At 41.4% G+C, this 8,676-nt stretch overlaps 1 pseudogene; it reads right to left on the bottom strand.

The window, feature by feature from the left end:
* Positions 1-6,318: 6,318 nt before the first annotated feature.
* LOC119877814 lies at positions 6,319-8,147 on the bottom strand (annotated as a pseudogene).
* Between the last annotated feature and the right edge of the window lie 529 nt (positions 8,148-8,676).

Genomic DNA, 8,676 nt, shown 5'->3' with positions numbered 1-8,676 from the left:
AGTCTAAGACATGTCAAATCAGCATGTTTGACCATAGTACTCATCAAGAACATCCCAGATGAAGACAGAATACCACTCCTATTGGATGAAGTAACAGTGGGATTAAGTACTACCAAACTCTAATAAGCCCTTGGAGATTTACTGTTAGGAACATGAACCACAGGGAATAGCAACGCTTCCTCTTCCTTTTCTTTTTTTGAAAGAACCCATCCACTTTTTTGAGCTCCTGGATCTGAAGCAGGCCTGCAGGGAGGAGATGACTTGCTGTGGAGGTCACCGTAGGGAACCTCCTCTAACATATGGGGTCTTGAGGGAGCTCTGTGGGATTCCAAAGTTGCCACCTGTAGCCTTATTTCAAAGACATTATGTGAAAAATACAACTGTGGCAGCTACTGTGATATGCAAGATAGCTGGAATTGGGGCTAAAAATCAAGGAGACTCTTGATAACAGATCCATAGTATTTTGAGCTGGTGGCAACCCAACTCCAAAAAAACACTTTTATTAGTAGGTTTTCATTTAAAAGGGTATAAATGCTCCCTTTAATAATGCTGAAAGTGAGTGAAAGTCTTCACAGCTGTTGAGATGATCTACAAACACAGATGGGCAGAGTTGGAGTGCTGAATTCTAAGTCTGCACTTAGGGAAAGTTGCTTCATCCTTCCAATGTATTTCCACATCAGTAAAATGGGATAGTACTAGAAGCTCTCCTGGGTTACTTTGATTAGACAACATTACCCATATAAAGCTCTTGACACACAGTATATCCCCCATAAATTCTAGCTCTTAATTAGTATATATCTGTAAGCCATAAGAAGTACATAGCCATGGTTCCTGTGTCTTCTCACTTACCCGAAGAGACACAATGGAAGGAGGCAGATTGACAGGGGAAAATACCCCCAAATTCGAGCCAGACATCCCAGGTTTGGGTTCTGCTTTGCCTCCTCTAATTCTGTGCTCTTCACTCAGTCTCTTTACTTCTCAGAACCCCAGTCCCTTCTCTGTTTGACTAAGAAAGGTGTTTTTCCTCTTGGACCCTTGTCTTCGGCAGCTTGGTACCAATCTTAATGTGAATAAACTCAATCTTTCCATTAACTTCCACAAACAACCCATGCACAGTGAACATATAATGATTTAAAATAAATTCTTACTGTGGGTTCATAATGACCACAGAAGGATACCTTGCTGCACAAAGTACCCACAATTTCACTTGGAAAAATCTCCATTAGCTTGACTTATTCTCCTAACTCTTTCTTCATGGTCCTCAGCCATGTCCCCACTTCCTCTTAACCTTGCCCCAAGAATGCATTCAACTCCATTCTCCCTCCCTTTTTATCCTTTATTACCCATAGGAAGGTGCTTCTTCTGCAAGAAACCTGGGTGCTAGCCCTTTGCTCTATTCTTTATAACAACTGGCTTATTCAAGTGTTTCTCTCGCCTTAGAAGCAATTCTCTTACCAGCTACAAAGAAGATAAATTTTTCTCTGATTATTATTCTTGAACTTAACCTTTAGGATGCAAAGATTCTGTTCTTGGAAAGAAACTGTGTTGGATCTTTTCCATTTGCTCTTCTAGATCTCCTCCCCTCCCTGCTCTGTGCGTTGGGAGTTGACCCATGCTAATTACATCATAGGTTCCCTTGCCCTCTGCTTCTGGTAGATTTGGCCAGTGAGAGGCAGTAACAGAAGATTGGAGGATGGGAAGAGAGTGCCTTCAGAGCACTTACTCTCTCAGCTCATATCATGCCAAGTCACTACAGGTTGGATGCATTCTTTACTGAAGACACTGCTGAACTTACCCCCTGTCCATTGATCCTTCCTTGCAGTGATTTGGATTCTCCTTGTAACTTCAGACTTAGAGATGGTCCCAGCTCCTGCTGTAGCTGGCCCCAGGGATACTTCATTTTTTCTTTGGTTTTCCTTATAAGTGGTGCCTTATTAAGCTCTTCTCAATTACCCCATTTGAGTATGTCATTTATTTCTAGATAAAGCAAACTGGCCATTTATTCACCCTTTCATTCCTTCATTCTCTTAAAAATCATGGACAGGAATTATTCCAGGGACTGAGTCATAAAGGTGAATAAGAAGACATTTTCCATGAGCTCAATTTTGGTGAAGAAAACAGACAAGTGAACAGGTAGTGACAATGGAGTTGTAACAAGAGATATGTTAGTTTTTCCCTTAGGAGGACAGGAGGAAGCTTCTTAGCCTACTTTGGGGTGTCTAATAGAGAAATGCTTTCTGAAAAAGACAAAACTTGCATCAATCCTTAAAGGATGAGTGGGAATTAGCTAGGTGGATGAGGAGGATGAAAAAAGGCAGAGGATGTACTAGAGGATGAAACAGAATGGGAAAAATGCTAGAAGGAAGACCAACCAAAGGGGGCCAGAGGAAAGATGGCATTTGAGTGATGGAAGACTGAAGCAGTCAGTAAATGACCTCTCTCTAGTGTTAATGATGGAGAACAAACTGAGGGTTGCTGGAGGGGAGGTGGGCGGGGGATGGGCTAGATGTGATAGGTATTAAGGAGGGTGCTTGTGATGAGCCCTGGGTGTTGTATGTAAGTGATGAATCACTGAATTCTACTCCAGAAACCAATATTGCACTCTATGCTAACCAAATAAAATTTTTTAAATGACCTCTCTCTCCCTCCCTCTCTCCCTTCTCTTTTTTGTTTTTGTTTTTTACTATGGTAAGAATTTTGTCGTTAGCCTGAGCATGATGGGGAGCCAGAGAAGAGTTTTGTTCTAGGAAGATCTCTCTGGATGTAGTGTGGAGAATGGTCTAGAGGGTAGTATCTTGAAGGTAGTGAAGACAGCAGGAAGAATAGAGAAAAGGAATAGTGAGAAACAAAGGCTTAAACTATGGTGGTAGCAGATGGATGCTGAGGTAGGAGGACTCAAGAGAAAGTCTATATGGGTAGGCTTTTTCTACACTGGCAGCTGCTTTCTCATTTCAAACAGGAGACATAGGAATGTAGGCATGACAAGGAATTGGAAAGTTCTAGGTCTGTTCATAGTCTAAATTAGGCTTGCACATTCTGAAGTTCAATGTCCTATGAATGCTGTAAAAGATCAAATAAATTCTATGATCTATCTGTATATGTAACACCATCCACCCCATCCAAATAATGAGTTACGAAGTAACAAACACAAGCTTTCAAAGGCGGACCATGGACACAAGGAGTTCTTTCTTCTGTGCTGGTAGGGATCACCTGTTCCCTGGCTGCCTTTGTACTCCAAAGAACAGGCACAAGGTCCAAGCAAGCATCAGAAGGCAGTGAGAGCAGCAAGTAGCTCTGGTGAAAAACCTAGTGGAATCAGTCCGCGTTGGAACAAGTTAGGAAAACTGAAACTGGAATTGTTCTTTGCACAAACCCTATTTCTCTTTCTTCCCTGGTCCCTCTTTCACCAATTCAGGTTTGGGTGGAGGGAAAGAAGACAGAAAAAAAAAAGAGGTTGAGGAGGATCTTGATTCTGTAGCAGTTTGCCTTAGTTCAGGATAACAGAATTGAAATGAAGCTGTTGAAATAAAAATTGGAGTGCTTTCCCTGTACCTGTTGTCTCTGGGCCTGTCCTGTCCCTAAGGATGGCTCCTATTGCAGAAAGAACATTTTTGTCTTTATTCTCTTGTGGGTTTTAGGGATCTCTCATTGGAAAAAGGGATAATAAGGCCATGACAAGTTGTTACTGGCTCTGCCCTTCAAATACACCTTTTTGACAACCTCAACTGTATATCTTAGTGCTGAAGAGCAGGGCCTTGGAATGTGAACAGCTGGGGTTTAAATCCTGGCACTGACTCTTGCTAGCTGTGTAACTTGGGGAGAAAATTGCTTAATCCTTCTGAACCTGAATTTTTTCACTCATAAATTGGAATGTCAATATTTAACTCATGGGGGTCAAGGGTGAATTAAATGAGTCAAAGTATAGATTACCTGGCTCAGAATAAGGACTCACAGGGTGGTACCTTTTAACATTTGAACAGTAAATTAGAGATGGGGTCGCCAAGTTAGGAGCCCAACCTGGGCCTTTTATTTTTGTGGTTGCCCTCTACTTAGGCTGGAAAGCAGGGGAAGCCTTTCAGAAGGTTGCCTTAGGCTTGGGTTGGCTTTTATCTTGAAGAAGGATGATTAAGTGTGGAATGTTGGCAGACTCTTCTACAGTGAGGTTGTCATGTATCTAGTTTTGAACTAGTATTTGAGCTTTCTGTCCAGGAAATCAACTGAGAAAACAGTGGGATAAGCATGTGGGGAGAGAACTTCTCTAATTTGGTAAACTTTACTTTTACAGTGTTATTACATGACTTATAAAGGAATGTTCTCACTGACTTTTGCGCCTGCAGAAGCGATACCATTCTAATGGTCTCTTAGACATGACTTTGCTGTATCATTCCTAATTCATACCTACATTATTTATATATTTGCACTGCTGCAGTAGAGCTGACCATTTAACTTTTCTTAAAGGTACCTCTTCTTGGACTTCCCAGGATGCTCTATCCCCTTTCTTCTTTCTTCCTTTCTGATAACAGAAGAGGTAATACAGTGTGCCAACTAAAAGCAAGAATTCTAAAGCCAGACTGCTTGGATTTGAATCAAGTTACATCATTTACAGGCTATGTTGCCTTGGGCCAATAATTCATCGTCCTGTGGCTCAGATTCCCCACGTGGAACATAAAGATGAATAATAGGAGGGCAAAGGATAATAATAATTATAGGAGGGCAGCCTGGGCGGCTCAGTGGTTTGGCGCTGCCTTTGGCCCAGGGCGTGATCCTGGAGACTTAGGATCGAGTCCCACATCGAGCTCCCTACATGGAGCCTGCTTCTCTCCCTGTCTGTGTCTCTGCCTCTCTCTCTCTCTCTCTCTCTCTCATAAATAAATAAAAATCTTTAAAAAAAGATAAATAATAGGATTGTTGTGAGGATTAAATGAGTCAATCAATATGTATTGGGTGTAGAACAGATCTATGTAATAATAGTAAGTGCTCTATGTGTGCCATGAACTATTATAGATGCTTTTCATACATATTATTGATCGGCCCTCACAATAATCTTTGGAGTAAGCACTCTTTATTCCCATTTCACAGATGAGGGCCTAAAGCTTGTGTGAGATCACATAGCCAATAAACTTAAGAATTAAATCTAGTAGAGAATTAAACCCAGGTTTGTCTGCCTACCTTCAATGTTCATGTTCTTTACTACTTACCCTATCTTCCATAGTAGGTGTTGTGCTTTGTTTTTGGTTTTCAGGTGTTGTTTTTTAAAAACACATTCTTTGGAGCACCAGATGGCTCAGTTGCCTGAATGTCTACTTCAGCTCAAGTCGTGATCCCAGGGTCGTGATCCCAGGGTCCTGGGATGGAGCCCCACATCAGCGCTCTGCTCAGCAGGGAGTCTGCTTCTCCCTCTTCTCCCTGCCATGCTCCCTGCTGGTGCTCTCTGTCAAATAAATAAATAAAATCTTAAAAAAAAAAAAAAAACAAGGGATCCCTGGGTGGCGCAGCGGTTTGGCGCCTGCCTTTGGCCCAGGGCACGATCCTGGAGACCCGAGATCAAATCCCACGTCAGGCTCCCTATATGGAGCCTGCTTCTCCCTCTGCCTGTGTTGTGTCTCTGTCTCTCTCTGTCTCTGTCTCTCTCTCTCTATCATGAATAAATAAATAAAATCTTAAAAAAAAAAAAACAACACACATTCTTCTTAAGCAGATTTGGTAATTTTGATGTGATCTGGCTACCTGAGAATAGAATCTCTTCTCTCATGACTACAGATACATGAACAGTCAAGATGAAAATGGTTGACTGGAATTAGCAAATTCCCAGAAAGCACTGGTAGCAATCACAGGAATAAATAAGCCAATTTGTTTCTAGTTGTCGATTGACTTGTTGCCTCAGACTTGGTTATATCCTAGCTGGATTCCAGCTGGCCTCTTAGCCTCTAGCCTTATCCCATCCTTCAAATAGCTTTGGTATTTATCTAACCTTTCAAACTTTTGCTCTAAATTACCCCTAAAATGGAAAAGTGCTTCTAGCAAGTCTAGGGGAAGCATAGTTCATTTATTTTTTTAAAGATTTTATTTATTTATTCATGAGAGACACAGAGAGAGAGGCAGAGACATAGGCAGAGGGAGAAGCAGGCTCCCTGCAAAGAGCCTGATGCAGGACTCCATCCCAGGACCTCAGGATCACACCCTGAGCCAAAGGCAGATGCTCAACCATTGAGACACTCAGGTATGCTATAGGGGATGCATAGTTTAAAGCAGTCTGCTATAAGCATAAAATTTATTTGAAGACTTGCATTTTATCTTAAAAGTTCATGTGGATTTTCCTTATTTCCTTTTCTTAGTTTTTCTTTCAAGTAAGTATTTTATTTGTGAATGATCTTAGATTCACAGAAATGTTGCAGAGACAGTAAAGAAAGTTCCTTATTCCCTTTACTCAGTTTCCCCTAATGTTAACATTTTATATAATCATGGTACATTTGCCAAAACTAAAAGATCAACATTTATACATTGTATGTACTGAACTCCAAACTTTATTTGGATTTCACCAATTTTTCCACTAATGTATTTTTCTGTTCCAGGATCCTACCCAGGGTACCATGTTGTATTTAGTTGACATACATCCTTAGTCTCTTCTGGTCTGTGAAGCTCCTCAGTCTTTCCTTATTTTTCAGGACCTCGATTAACTCTTTTGAAGGGTTTTGAGGAAGGATATCATAGGGATGAAGGGCTCTTCTCACTATATTTAAGGGTGCTTAATAGCAACATGACTTATCACTGATGATGTTAACCTGGATCACTTCATTAAGGTAGTGTTAAGACAAAGTTAAGGCAGGGATGCCTAGGTGGCTCAGCAGTTGTGTGTCTGCCTTCCGCTCAAGGGCCTAATTCCAGGATCGAGTCCCACATTGGCTCCCTGCAGGCAGCCTGCTTCTCTCTCTGTGTCTCTCGTGAATAAATAAGTAAATCCTTTAAAAAAAAAAAAAAAGGCAAAGTTAAGGGAAACACTACCAGGTTTCTTCATAAAAAAATTTTTTTTTTAAGTTTTAAAAAAATCAGTTAACATACAGTGATATTAGTTTCAGGTGTACACAAAATGATTATTTTTTTTTGTTTCCCTACTCTGTTCTTAGATACCTGACTCACTAAGCCCAGCCCACACTCAAAGGGAGGGTAATTAAAATCCACCTCATGGATTGGGAAGTATGGACATATATTATTTCAAATTATTCTGTAAAGAAGATTTGTCTCTCCTCCTCTATTTATTAATTAAATCATTTATTTATATCAGTTTGGCTCATTAGTGGCTAAACATAATACTTTTTACTCTCAAATCTACAAATGGAATTAAGTTTTCAGAAAACACGTGGATCCTGAGGATTCTGAGAAACACAGACAAAGCCCATGACCCAATAGGTCACCTCCTTGCTTTCTCCAAATCATAGACTTTAATAATAGTTGTAAACGAAAGAATAAATGAAAGATACAGGTGAGCATGATGATTAGTGTTGTCTGAGAGTAAGGATGTTTGACACTAACACAAGGTGTCTGATCAAACAAATAGCTACTCTTTCTTTTTCCTTCTTTCCTTCTTTCCTTCCTACCTTCCTTCCTACCTTCCTACCTACCTACCTACCTACCTTCCCCTCCACTTCTCTCCCCTCCCCTTCCCTCCTTCCTCAAACTTTATTGGACATTTGGGGTCAGCTTCTCTTTTTGCTCTTACCCTGTGATCTTGCCTGGTGTGAGGAATGGAACTGTTACCTGATACAGAGAGGAGATCTTGTTGATGTAGTTGAGGCCAACCATGAAGAAGGTGAAGCAAGTCCTAACACAGACTTGGTGGATGAGGCCAGATGCAAAGAGAGCCAGCAGGAGACAGAGAAGAATCTCAGGGAAGATCTTTGCTTGGAATCCTTTGCCAAAGACAACATTCATCAGATTACTGAAGGCGGTGAGAGAGAAGACTAAAAGGCTGGAGCCCAGCAGGCGTCCCCTTTGATGGTAAGCCACTTAGGGGAAGCCAGCTGGAGGCTATATATATGCATCCCGGCAAAGAGCATCAGGGACAGGGGGGAGAAGAGTGCCATCACGGTCCTGCCCTTGGGTGCCTTGGGCCAAGAAAGGGGAGCCCAACTGGAGCAGTTGCTGTGCATGTGTGTTAGCATCTCATGTTTTTCCTTTTGATATTCCTTAGAACACATTAAAAATCTTTTATTTATTTTTAAAGATTTATTTTTGCAAAAGTGAGAGCAGGGCACACAGGGCAGGGGGCGGGGGTAGAGGGGGTGAAAAACTTAACCAGACTTCACACTGAGCGTGAAGCCCTAGGAGGGCTCAATCTCACAACCCCTAAATCAGGACCTGAGCTGAAACCAAGAGTGGACTCCTAACCACTGCGCCACCCAGGCACCCCTAAAATTATTCTGTATTAAGACTAAGTGCTAGAGGGGTAGCTGATCCAGCCATTTTTACAAGGTGATTCTAAATTATGCCCTCAGAACAGTCTTCAACCACTCGGTAGCCTTTATAACACAGTGAGGGAAAAAAAAAAAAAAAAAAAAAGAAGGCAAAGAGGACCTGTAATGGTTCTTTAAAATAGGAAGCCTAATAAGAATCTCTGGCTTCCTGGCAGCTGGAGACGGGTTTTTCACTAGCCTGAAATCCCGGAGCAATTGCAGAGCA

The sequence above is a fragment of the Canis lupus genome, chromosome 32 (genome assembly GCF_011100685.1).
Source record: "Canis lupus familiaris isolate Mischka breed German Shepherd chromosome 32, alternate assembly UU_Cfam_GSD_1.0, whole genome shotgun sequence".
Classification (NCBI taxonomy): Eukaryota; Metazoa; Chordata; class Mammalia; order Carnivora; family Canidae; genus Canis; species Canis lupus.
Note: the sequence above shows the minus strand (reverse complement) of the source record. Positions and strands in the feature narration are given on the sequence as shown.